General features: G+C 51.1%; 1 protein-coding gene; it reads right to left on the bottom strand.

Moving 5' to 3' along the window:
- Positions 1–12594, bottom strand: part of LOC143808876 (uncharacterized) — a 986487-nt gene that overhangs the window by 410863 nt on the left and 563030 nt on the right.

Genomic DNA, 12594 nt, shown 5'->3' with positions numbered 1-12594 from the left:
GTAACAAACACAAAATCAACCTGCAAATCAGCAACAGAATACGACTTTGCACGTAGCCTTAGGCTAGTTTCACACTTGCGTTTTTGTTCTGCATGCGTTTTTTAAAAAAACGCATGTGTGAAAAAACGCATGTAAACGCGGTAAAACGCATGCGTTTTTTAGACGCATGCGTTTTTATAGAAAAACACAAGAAAACACAAGAAAACACAAGAAAAAACAAGAAAAAACAAGAAAACCCTAACCCTAACCCTACCCCTAACCCTAACCCTAAACGTGACTGAAATACGTGGCACTGAAATACGTGCAACTGAAATACGTGGTACTTAAATACGTGGCACTTTAATACGTGCACGTGGCACTTAATACGTGGCACGTGGCACTTAAATACGTGGCACGTGGCACTTTAATACGTGGCACGTGGCACTTATATATGTGGCACGTGGCACTTATATATGTGGCACGTGGCACTTATATATGTGGCACGTGGCACTTATATATGTGGCACGTGGCACTTAAATACGTGGCACGTGGCATACGTGGCACTGAAATACGTGGCACGTGGCACTTAAATACGTGGCACGTGGCACTTAAATACGTGGCACTTAAATACGTGGCACGTGGCACTTATATATGTGGCACGTGGCACTTATATATGTGGCACGTGGCACTTATATTATGTGGCACGTGGCACTTATATATGTGGCACGTGGCACTTATATATGTGGCACGTGGCACTTAAATACGTGGCACGTGGCATACGTGGCACTGAAATACGTGATACGTGGCACTTAAATACGTGGCAATATGACTGTCAGAAAATGTTCATTAAACGGTTAGGGGTGAGGTTAGGGGTAGAGTTAGGGTTAGGGTTTGGATCCCTTTATCACCTTGATGGTGGTGGGTGACTTTTTAGTGTGTTTTCTGGTTTTTTTTCTATAAAAACGCATGCGTTTTTAGCGCAAACAAACGCATGTGCTTAAAAACGCATGCGTTTACATAGACAGCAATGCATTTTTTTGCCGCGAAAAAACGCATGCGTTTTTTCGCGGCAAAAAACGCGCAAGAAAAATACTGCAGGTAGCATTTTTGAAAATGAACGCATGCAGTCAAAAAACGCATGCGTTTGAAAACGCGACCAAACGCATGTGCAAAAAAACGCATGCGTTTTCAATGTTAAATATAGGGAAAAAAACGCATGCGTTTTTTGTGCAAAAACGCTGCAGACAAAAACGCAAGTGTGAAAGCAGCCTTACAGTGACACATTTTAGGCCATGTTCACACTGGGCGGAATTGATGGTCTCAAGATGTGATAGCAACTTTAAGAATTGACACATACACTAATTCCAACAGTCTGTCACATAGAGTACAGTTTGTTTTTGTGAACTTTAATGTGAATGGGCAGGCAGGCTTGAGGGCAATGGGGGAGGCTAGGCTGTGAGTACTGCATGCATGCAGCAGGTGGCCGCAACGGGCAGGAGGATGCATTGTCAGTCTCCGCTTTGGGGTTGTGGCTAAATAGGATCAGTGACTGTCTGTGGAACTGGCAAGGAGCCGTTTAAAATTTATATGGCTCCTTGCCAGGAGCCGACTCATATGGTTCACTATAAAGAGCCGGCTCATTCAGGAGCTACCCATCACTAATTTGTAGTAAGAGGAGAGAGCTGAGGTGTAATGAGGGGAGGAGGAGAGAGCTGAGGTGTATGGGGGGGGAGGAGGAGAGAGCTGAGGTGTATGAGGGGAGGAGGAGAGAGCTGAGTGTATGAGGGGAGGAGGAGAGAGCTGAGGTGTATGGGGGGGAAGAGGAGAGCTGAGTGTAGGGGGGGGAGGAGGAGAGAGCTGAGGTATGAGGGGAGGAGGAGAGAGCTGAGGTGTATGGGGGGGAAGAGGAGAGCTGAGGTGTATGGGGAGAGGAGGAGAGCTGAGGTGTATGGGGGGAGGAGGAGAGAGCTGAGGTGTATGGGGGGAGGAGGAGAGAGCTGAGGTGTATGGGGGGAGGAGGAGAGAGGAGGCGTATGGGGGGGAGGAGGAGGAGAGAGGAGGCGTATGGGGGGGAGGAGGAGGAGAGAGGAGGCGTGGGGGGAGGAGGAGAGAGGAGGCGTATGGGGAGGAGGAGGAGAGAGCTGAGGTGTATGGGGGGAGGAGGAGAGAGCTGAGGTGTATGGGGGGAGGAGGAGAGAGCTGAGGTGTATGGGGGGAGGAGAGAGGAGGCGTATGGGGGGAGGAGGAGGAGAGAGGAGGCGTATGGTGGGGAGGAGGAGGAGAGAGGAGGCGTGGGGGGAGGAGGAGAGAGGAGGCGTATGGGGAGGAGGAGGAGAGAGCTGAGGTGTATGGGGAGAGGAGGAGAGAGCTGAGGTGTATGGGGGGGGAGGAGGAGAGCGCTGAGGTGTATGAGGGGAGGAGGAGAGAGCTGAGGTGTATGGGGAGAGGAGGAGAGAGCTGAGGTGTATGGGGGAGGAGGAGAGCGCTGAGGTGTATGAGGAGGAGGAGAGAGCCGAGGTGTATGGGGGAGGAGGAGAGAGCCGAGGTGTATGGGGGGAGGAGGAGAGAGCTGAGGTGTATGGGGGGAGGAGGAGAGAGCTGAGGTGTATGGGGAGAGGAGGAGAGAGCTGAGGTGTATGAGGGGAGGAGAGCTGAGGTGTATGAGGGGAGGAGGAGAGAGCTGAGGTGTATGGGGGGAGGAGGAGAGAGCTGAGGTGTATGTGGGAGGAGGAGAGCTGAGGTGTATGGGGGGAGGAGGAGAGCTGAGGTGTATGGGGGGAGGAGAGAGCTGAGGTGTATGGGGGGAGGAGGAGAGAGCTGAGGTGTATGGGGAGAGGAGGAGAGCTGAGGTGTATGGGGAGGAGGAGAGAGCTGAGGTGTATGGGGAGAGGAGGAGAGCTGAGGTGTATGGGGAGGAGGAGAGAGCTGAGGTGTATGGGGGGGAGGAGGAGAGAGCCGAGGTGTATGGGGGGAGGAGGAGAGAGCTGAGGTGTATGGGGAGAGGAGGAGAGAGCTGAGGTGTATGGGGAGAGGAGGAGAGAGCTGAGGTGTATGGGGGGGAGGAGGAGAGAGCTGAGGTGTATGGGGAGAGGAGGAGAGAGCTGAGGTGTATGAGGGGAGGAGAGCTGAGGTGTATGAGGGGAGGAGGAGAGAGCTGAGGTGTATGGGGGGAGGAGGAGAGAGCTGAGGTGTATGGGGGGAGGAGGAGAGAGCTGAGGTGTATGAGGGAGGAGGAGAGAGCTGAGGTGTATGAGGGGAGGAGGAGAGCTGAGGTGTATGGGGAGAGGAGGAGAGCTGAGGTGTATGGGGGGAGGAGAGAGCTGAGGTGTATGGGGGGAGGAGGAGAGAGGAGGCGTATGGGGGGGAGGAGGAGGAGAGAGGAGGCATATGGGGGGGAGGAGGAGGAGAGAGGAGAGGCGTGGGGGGGAGGAGGAGAGAGGAGGCGTATGGGGGAGGAGGAGGAGAGAGCTGAGGTGTATGGGGGGGAGGAGGAGAGAGCTGAGGTGTATGGGGGGAGGAGGAGAGAGCTGAGGTGTATGGGGGGAGGAGGAGAGAGGAGGCGTATGGGGGGGAGGAGGAGGAGAGAGGAGGGCGTATGGGGGGGAGGAGGAGGAGAGAGGAGGCGTGGGGGGAGGAGGAGAGAGGAGGCGTATGGGGAGGAGGAGGAGAGAGCTGAGGTGATATGGTGGGGAGGAGGAGAGAGCTGAGGTGTATGAGGGGAGGAGGAGAGCTGAGGTGTAGGGGAGAGGAGGAGAGCTGAGGTGTATGGGGGGAGGAGGAGAGAGCTGAGGTGTATGGGGGGAGGAGGAGAGAGGAGGCGTATGGGGGGAGGAGGAGGAGAGCGGAGGCGTATGGGGGGGAGGAGGAGGAGAGAGGGAGGCGTGGGGGGAGGAGGAGAGAGGAGGCGTATGGGGAGGAGGAGGAGAGAGCTGAGGTGGTATGGGGGGGAGGAGGAGAGAGCTGAGGTGTATGGGGGGAGGAGGAGAGAGCTGAGGTGTATGGGGGGAGGAGGAGAGAGCTGAGGTGTATGAGAGGAGGAGGAGAGTGCTGAGGTGTATGGGGGGGAGAGGAGAGAGCTGAGGTGTATGGGGGGAGGAGGAGAGAGCTGAGGTGTATGAGGGGAGGAGGAGAGAGCTGAGGTGTATGGGGGAGAGGAGAGCTGAGGTGTATGGGGAGGAGGAGAGAGCTGAGGTGTATGGGGAGAGGAGGAGAGAGCTGAGGTGTATGGGGGGAGGCAGGAGAGAGCTGAGGTGTATGGGGGGAGGAGGAGAGCTGAGGTGTATGGGGGGAGGAGGAGAGAGCTGAGGTGTATGGGGGGAGGAGGAGAGCTGAGGTGTATGGGGGGAGGAGGAGAGAGCTGAGGTGTATGAGGGGAGGAGGAGAGAGCTGAGGTGTATGGGGGGAGGAGGAGAGCTGAGGTGTATGGGGAGGAGGAGAGAGCTGAGGTGTATGGGGAGAGGAGAGAGCTGAGGTGTATGAGGGGAGGAGAGAGAGCTGAGGTGTATGGGGGGAGGAGGAGAGAGCTGAGGTGTATGGGGGGAGGAGGAGAGAAGCTGAGGTGTATGGGGGGAGGAGGAGAGCTGAGGTGTATGGGGGAGGAGGAGAGAGCTGAGGTGTATGGGGGGAGGAGGAGGCTGAGGTGTATGGGGAGGAGGAGAGAGCTGAGGTGTATGGGGGAGGAGGAGAGCTGAGGTGTATGGGGGGAGGAGGAGAGAGCTGAGGTGTATGTGGAGAGGAGGAGAGAGCTGAGGTGTATGGGGGGAGGAGGAGAGAGCTGAGGTGTATGGGGAGAGGAGGAGAGAGCTGAGGTGTATGAGGGGAGGAGGAGAGAGCTGAGGTGTATGGGGGGAGGAGGAGAGAGCTGAGGTGTATGGGGGAGGAGGAGAGAGCGGGTGTAGGGGGGAGGAGAGAGAGCTGAGGTGTATGGGGGGAGGAGGAGAGAGCTGAGGTGTATGAGGGGAGGAGGAGAGAGCTGAGGTGTATGGGGGGAGGAGGAGAGAGCTGAGGTGTATGGGGGGAGGAGGAGAGAGCTGAGGTGTATGGGGGGAGGAGGAGAGAGCTGAGGTGTATGGGGGAGGAGGAGAGAGCTGAGGTGTATGAGGGGAGGAGGAGAGAGCTGAGGTGTATGGGGGAGGAGGAGAGAGCTGAGGTGTATGGGGGAGGAGGAGAGAGCTGAGGTGTATGAGGGGAGGAGGAGAGAGCTGAGGTGTATGGGGAGGAGGAGAGAGCTGAGGTGTTTTGGTTTATGGTGGGCTAGGGCGTGGCAGATGGAACGATGTATGGTCGGCATGAGCGCTTTGTGCCGCCGCTGTAGTGAAGCGGGTGGTACGCTGTTTTGGGTTATGGTGGGCTAGCGCGTGGCAGATGGAACGATGTATGGTCGGCACGAGCGCTTTGTGCCGCCGCTGTAGTGAAGCGGGTGGTACGCTGTTTTGGGTTATGGTGGGCTAGCGCGTGGCAGATGGAACGATGTATGGTCGGCACGAGCGCTTTGTGCCGCCGCTGTAGTGAAGCGGGTGGTACGCTGTTTTGGGTTATGGTGGGCTAGCGCGTGGCAGATGGAACGATGTATGGTCAGCATGAGCGCTTCGTGCCGCCGCTGTAGTGAAGCGGGTGGTACGCTGTTTTGGTTTATGGTGGGCTAGGGCGTGGCAGATGGAACGATGTATGGTCGGCATGAGCGCTTTGTGCCGCCGCTGTAGTGAAGCAGGTGGTACGCTGTTTTGGTTTATGGTGGGCTAGGGCGTGGCAGATGGAACGATGTATGGTCGGCATGAGCGCTTTGTGCCGCCGCTGTAGTGAAGCAGGTGGTACGCTGTTTTGGGTTATGGTGGGCTGGGGCGTGGCAGATGGAACGATGTATGGTTGGCATGAGCGCTTCGTGCCGCCGCTGTAGTGAAGCGGGTGGTACGCTGTTTTGGTTTATGGTGGGCTAGGGCGTGGCAGATGGAACGATGTATGGTCGGCATGAGCGCTTTGTGCCGCCGCTGTAGTGAAGCAGGTGGTACGCTGTTTTGGTTTATGGTGGGCTAGGGCGTGGCAGATGGAACGATGTATGGTCGGCATGAGCGCTTTGTGCCGCCGCTGTAGTGAAGCAGGTGGTACGCTGTTTTGGGTTATGGTGGGCTGGGGCATGGCGGATGGAAGGCTGACTGCTGTTTATGGAGTGGCGTTTGCACCTCTGTGAACCTTTTTTTTTATTTTTTTTTTATGTTTTTGTCCCCCTTTCGCTGTTGCTGTTTTAATGTACTCTTTGTCAAACTCCTAAATTTTTTTTGTTATTTTTCAGATGTCTAATCGTGTGGAGTTTATCCGTGATTTCATTGAGATATACCAGTCTTTTCCTTGCCTCTGGAAGATAAAATCTCCAGAGTATTCCAACAGGGAAAAGAGGAAGGAAGGATATTCGAAGCTAATTGAATTTTACCATCTCCATGCACCTGAAGAGATAGCCAACGAAGCTGTCGTTAAGAAGAAAATTCAGGCGCTGCGCACGGTGTGGAGGAAGGAGCTGAATAAGGTCCTGCACTGTTCAAAGTCCGGGGCTTCAACGGAAGAGGTGTACGTGCCCAAGCTCTGGTACTTTGAGCATCTAAATTTTCTTTGGGACCAAGAGGTGCCACGGTCATCTACGTCTTTGCGCTCGTTCACACCTGTGGAACCGACAGTATCACAGAACCTCGTCGAGCTGGACTCTCAAGGGCAACAAGTAAGTACCTCTTTGCACCACTGGTTCACCAATGTGTCCTATAATTATATATAATTTATCTGCATTTTCTGTTTTATCCATCAGATTATACCATCAATTAGAAGTTATAACATTTTCCTGTACAGATAAGTAACCCTGTCGCAGAAAAGTATTAAATGGTGACCTTCATAACCCATACCATACCATACCATCGAAACCTTCAAAAAGAATCTGAAGACCCACCTCTTCCGACAAGCCTACAACCTGCAGTAACCACCGATCGACCAAACCGCTGCATGACCAGCTCTATACTCACCTACTGTATAATCACACATCCCTTGTAGATTGTGAGCCTTCGCGGGCAGGGTCCTCTCTCCTACTGTACCAGTTATGACTTGTAGTGTTCAAGATTATTGTACTTGTTTTTATTATGTATACCACTCCTCACATGTAAAGCGCCATGGAATAAATGGCGCTATAACAATAAATAATAATAATAATAATACCAAATAGTGGAGGCTGCACCTGCCCGGACTCAATGGAGGCAAGGTTCAAGGAAGCGTAAAGCCACCTCTGACGTCTCCCTTGAACTTTTGACCCTGGCCAAAAAGAAAGGCGTTGACGAACAATGTCAGCCCAGCGTTGCAGGGGTTTGGACACTACATTGTAGACAAATTTTCAAAAATGGACGAGAGGCAAAGAACTCTTACGGAGCGTCTTATTATGGATGCAGTTAATAAGGGTTCTGATGGCACTTTGGACGAGCACACGCGCTTGGTTTGTTCCCGGCCAATGGAGTGGACCGAGTCGGCATATTTTCATCCTTGGCCACAAACACCAATACGCCCCAATGTCCCCGTGTCCCACTTCGGCCCGTCACCCCCTAACTCCTACCCGACCATTCCGTCTCACATGGCTTCGCCCATCAGGCACCTTAATGTTAGAAATGAAGATTCGGTGTATCACGAATTGCGATACTTTGTTTTTTTACTGTTATTTATTTTTTTTGTCTTGTTAATAATGTGTTTTTAATAAAACCTTTTTCTTGAACTTCAATCTCGACAGCTTGATTGGTGGGTCTCGATCACAGAGACAAAATGGGTCTACAGCACAGTATGACGGCAGAAATGAACTTAACAAAGAAATGTACTTTACAAAAAACAAAACATTGAGAATGGAATAAAAGTATATATATATTTTTTAATTTACAACATAAACTTTACAGACACTAGTTTTTATTTTGGCCCCGCCTCCAACTGTTGGCACATGTCCCTAAGCTTCTGCAGCTCCCCCATTGCCACATTCTGCTGCTCCTGAATCCGCGCCAGAGTGTCTAACAGCCTTTCAATTCCGGCTTCTAGATCCTCCATGGTAACACTGCCGGCTGCTGTGGGTCAAAAAGCATAACATTAATAACACAGTAGTCTCCCGATAATGAAACCTCTCTGTGGCGGGGGAGTCTCAGAAACTGCCCTTGCTGTCCCGGGTTACATAGAGAGAGGCAGTGAGTGACAATCTTAAGCGTGTTTAAAAAAACTTACGTGGCAAGACCTCAGCTGGGGACATATTCTCCGAAGGAGAGAAGACCGGAAGTGAATGAGGGGGCCAGTACTGCGCGGACTCGGGTGGTTCCACAGGGACTCCCATCATGCCTCCGTCCGTGACTATGTGCAGCTATAACATGAAGATTAAAAAAAATTATTATTATTTCTTATGTTATTCTTGACATTTGAAATGTTGTTAAAAAAATTATCATGAACAATACAATTAACATGGCAAACCTACTAGAATGTTGAGGCATTGACCCGGAGGGCACTGCTGGATCAGAGGCGGTGTGGGATGCCTCGTGGTGGCGGCGCTGTGTCTTTGCCTCTTTGAATGAAAAAAAATGTGCTGTCAGCATACATGGCAACAGTGACTGCGGGGGGGGGGGCGTACCTGCAACCAAATCCCAATCACATTATTGTGGGAACCTACTAGGATGTTGAGGCATTGACCCGGAGGGCACTGCTGGATCAGAGGCGGTGTGGGATGCCTCGTGGCCGAAAAAAGGTATATTTAACCGTAATGTTGTGTGCTGTATTAATTAAGTAGTGGAGCAGGCCAGGGCCAGCCAAGGCAGACACAAAAGAGTAGGTTTACCTTTCCATATAGTGTGCGCACAAAATGGCAGCCATAGCAAAAGAGTTTGCAAACCGCATCCTAAAGTGCCTCCATTTTGTGCGTCCGCTTGCCAGATGCACAAGATGGCTGCCAGAGATGTTTTATACATCTTTTTACCTACTACATACATAAGCATTGCTGCATAGCCATACACTATACACAGAAGAAACAAAAAACAACTCAAAGATGTCATACCGTTGATGAGCTAAAAAACGGGAACGCCGAAGGTGCATTTCTGGAGCCGGCAGCACAACCGCGACGCTGAGTATACCGGCGTCACAACCGCGACGCTGTGCATAAACAGAGACGCTATGGTGATGCGGATCGCGCGGCAGCACGGCAGAGTCAAGGACCTCCTCTGGGCGTTGTTAGGCGGTGCCTTACAGCGTCTTTCGAGCTAAAATGGCGGAGAGACAACGATCTGCTCCTCCGCATTGGGCACATGATGGAGAGGAGGTTCGGCGTCCGCCGCAGTGCACTGCAGCTGCGGAAAAAATGGGCTGACCTCCGTTACAAAAACCCACAACTTCTGGCAGAGTTGCGTGCGGAGACAAGGCGAGGCAAGTACCAGTATGGGGGCATTGGGAGACGCACGCTGCCGGGAGGGGGGAATTGGGAGACTCGCGCTCATGGTTGCCAACTTGTCCTGGAATTCCTGGAAAAACATGCCACTTTTTTATAATGGACGTATTGTCCGAGAGGAAAATGCGGTGTCCGTGACAAAAATGGTCAGGTCAGGGGTTCCAGAATCTCCACCACCATATTTAAAATTTTTGGATGTCCGCAATTTTTATCTAGATTGTCCAGAAATCATTTAGGAGGAGGTTGGCAACCCTGCGCGCACTGCCAGGAGGGGGGAATCAGGAGACGCGCGCTGCCGTGAGGCGCTTCCTAGTGATGAAATAATACGTGTCCCAGGCCTGGCAGACCATTGAACACCAGAGCCCACAGACAATGCAGAGTATAGCATCACTGGGAAGTGTGAGCTCTATTTTCAATATATGTACATATATTAGGCGACTCAAAATTTCATTTTACTCCTTGCCGCCAATGGCCTAGGATTTTATTTTATTTTTTTGTTATTGTTTGTTAATTAGTTTGTTGTTTTAAAAAAAAAATAATTAAAAAAAAGGATATATCAGAGGCGGTGTGGGATGCCTCGTGGCGGCGGTGCTGTGTCTTTGGCTCTTCGAATGTTAAAAAATAAACAGTCAGCGTATGCCGTGCCCATCCCACGAGGACAGGCTAAAAAAAATGCCCTATAAAAGTCCCTGCAGCGTACCCCCCATTCACATTAATCACCCAGTTAACCCTTCGGGGTACCATACTCTACGGTACCTGCGTACTCACCTCTGCGGATCTCGCGGCGAAGGTCCTGCAGGCGCGCAGGGCATTTAGACTTCAGATCACCCCATTTTTTTACAATCTGGGCCTTGCTTCGGGTTATTCCAAACTGCTTCCTGAGGCCCTCAGACACCGCACGCACGACTTCCTCCTTGTGCTGGTTGCGGTGCAGCTCCAGCAGGGCCGGCTCCAGGTTTTTGAGGGCCCCGGGCGAAAGAGTCTCAGTGGGCCCCCCCCCCCTTTAAAATATACCACGATTCATGATGCCCAGATACAGCGGAGAAATATAGGTATAGTACAATGCCAGATTTCACTTCTTACATGAGTGATAGCTATTGTAAATTCTGCAGTGTATATATACAGGGGAGTGGTACTGTGCAGTGTATATATACAGGAGGAGAGGTACTGTGCAGTGTATATATACAGGAGGAGTGGTACTGTGCGGTGTATATATACAGGACAGGAGGAGTGGTACTGTGCGGTGTATATATACAGGAGGAGAGGTACTGTGCAGTGTATATATACAGGAGGAGTGGTACTGTGCAGTGTATATATACAGGAGGAGTGGTACTGTGCAGTGTATATATACAGGAGGAGTGGTACTGTGCGGTGTATATATACAGGACAGGAGGAGTGGTACTGTGCGGTGTATATATACAGGAGGAGAGGTACTGTGCGGTGTATATATACAGGACAGGAGGAGTGGTACTGTGCAGTGTATATATACAGGAGGAGTGGTACTGTGCGGTGTATATATACAGGACAGGAGGAGTGGTACTGTGCAGTGTATATATACAGGAGGAGTGGTACTGTGCGGTGTATATATACAGGAGGAGTGGTACTGTGCAGTGTATATATACAGGGGAGTGGTACTGTGCAGTGTATATATACAGGAGGAGTGGTACTGTGCAGTGTATATATACAGGAGCCTCCTGTATATATACACTGCACAGTACCACTCCTCCTGTATATATACACTGCACAGTACCACTCCTCCTGTCAGGAGGAGTGGTACTGTGCAGTGTATATATACAGGAGGAGTGGTACTGTGCGGTGTATATATACAGGACAGGAGGAGTGGTACTGTGCGGTGTATATATACAGGAAGAGAGGTACTGTGCGGTGTATATATACAGGACAGGAGGAGTGGTACTGTGCAGTGTATATATACAGGACAGGAGGAGTGGTACTGTGCGGTGTATATATACAGGAAGAGAGGTACTGTGCGGTGTATATATACAGGACAGGAGGAGTGGTACTGTGCTGTGTATATATACAGGAGGAGTGGTACTGTGCGGTGTATATATACAGGACAGGAGGAGTGGTACTGTGCAGTGTATATATACAGGAGGAGTGGTACTGTGCGGTGTATATATACAGGACAGGAGGAGTGGTACTGTGCAGTGTATATATACAGGAGGAGTGGTACTGTGCGGTGTATATATACAGGAGGAGTGGTACTGTGCAGTGTATATATACAGGGGAGTGGTACTGTGCAGTGTATATATACAGTACAGGAGGAGTGGTACTGTGCAGTGTATATATACAGGACAGGAGGAGTGGTACTGTGCAGCGTATATATACAGGACAGGAGTGGTACTGTGCAGTGTATATATACAGTACAGGAGGAGTGGTACTGTGCAGTGTATATATACAGGAGGAGTGGTACTGTGCAGTGTATATATACAGGACAGGAGTGGTACTGTGCAGTGTATATATACAGTACAGGAGGAGTGGTACTGTGCAGTGTATATATACAGGACAGGAGGAGTGGTACTGTGCAGTGTATATATACACAGGACAGGAGGAGTGGTACTGTGCAGTGTATATATACAGGACAGGAGGAGCGGTACTGTGCAGTGTATATATACAGGACAGGAGGAGTGGTACTGTGCAGTGTATATATACAGGACAGGAGGAGTGGTACTGTGCAGTGTATATATACAGGACAGGAGGAGTGGTACTGTGCAGTGTATATATACAGGACAGGAGGAGTGGTACTGTGCAGTGTATATATACAGGACAGGAGGAGTGGTACTGTGCAGTGTATATATACAGTACAGGAGGAGTGGTACTGTGCAGTGTATATATACAGAACAGGAGGAGTGGTACTGTGCAGTGTATATATACAGGACAGGAGGAGTGGTACTGTGCAGTGTATATATACAGGACAGGAGGAGCGGTACTGTGCAGTGTATATAACCAGGACAGGAGGAGTGGTACTGTGCAGTGTATATATACAGGAGGAGAGGTAGTGTGCAGTGTATATATACAGGGGAGTGGTACTGTGCAGTGTATATATACAGGAGGAGTGGTACTGTGCGGTGTATATATACAGGACAGGAGGAGTGGTACTGTGCAGTGTATATATACAGGAGGAGTGGTACTGTGCGGTGTATATATACAGGACAGGAGGAGTG

This window comes from Ranitomeya variabilis, chromosome 2 (genome assembly GCF_051348905.1).
Source record: "Ranitomeya variabilis isolate aRanVar5 chromosome 2, aRanVar5.hap1, whole genome shotgun sequence".
In the NCBI taxonomy this organism is placed as follows: domain Eukaryota; kingdom Metazoa; phylum Chordata; class Amphibia; order Anura; family Dendrobatidae; genus Ranitomeya; species Ranitomeya variabilis.
This window is presented reverse-complemented; position numbering and strand designations above follow the sequence as displayed.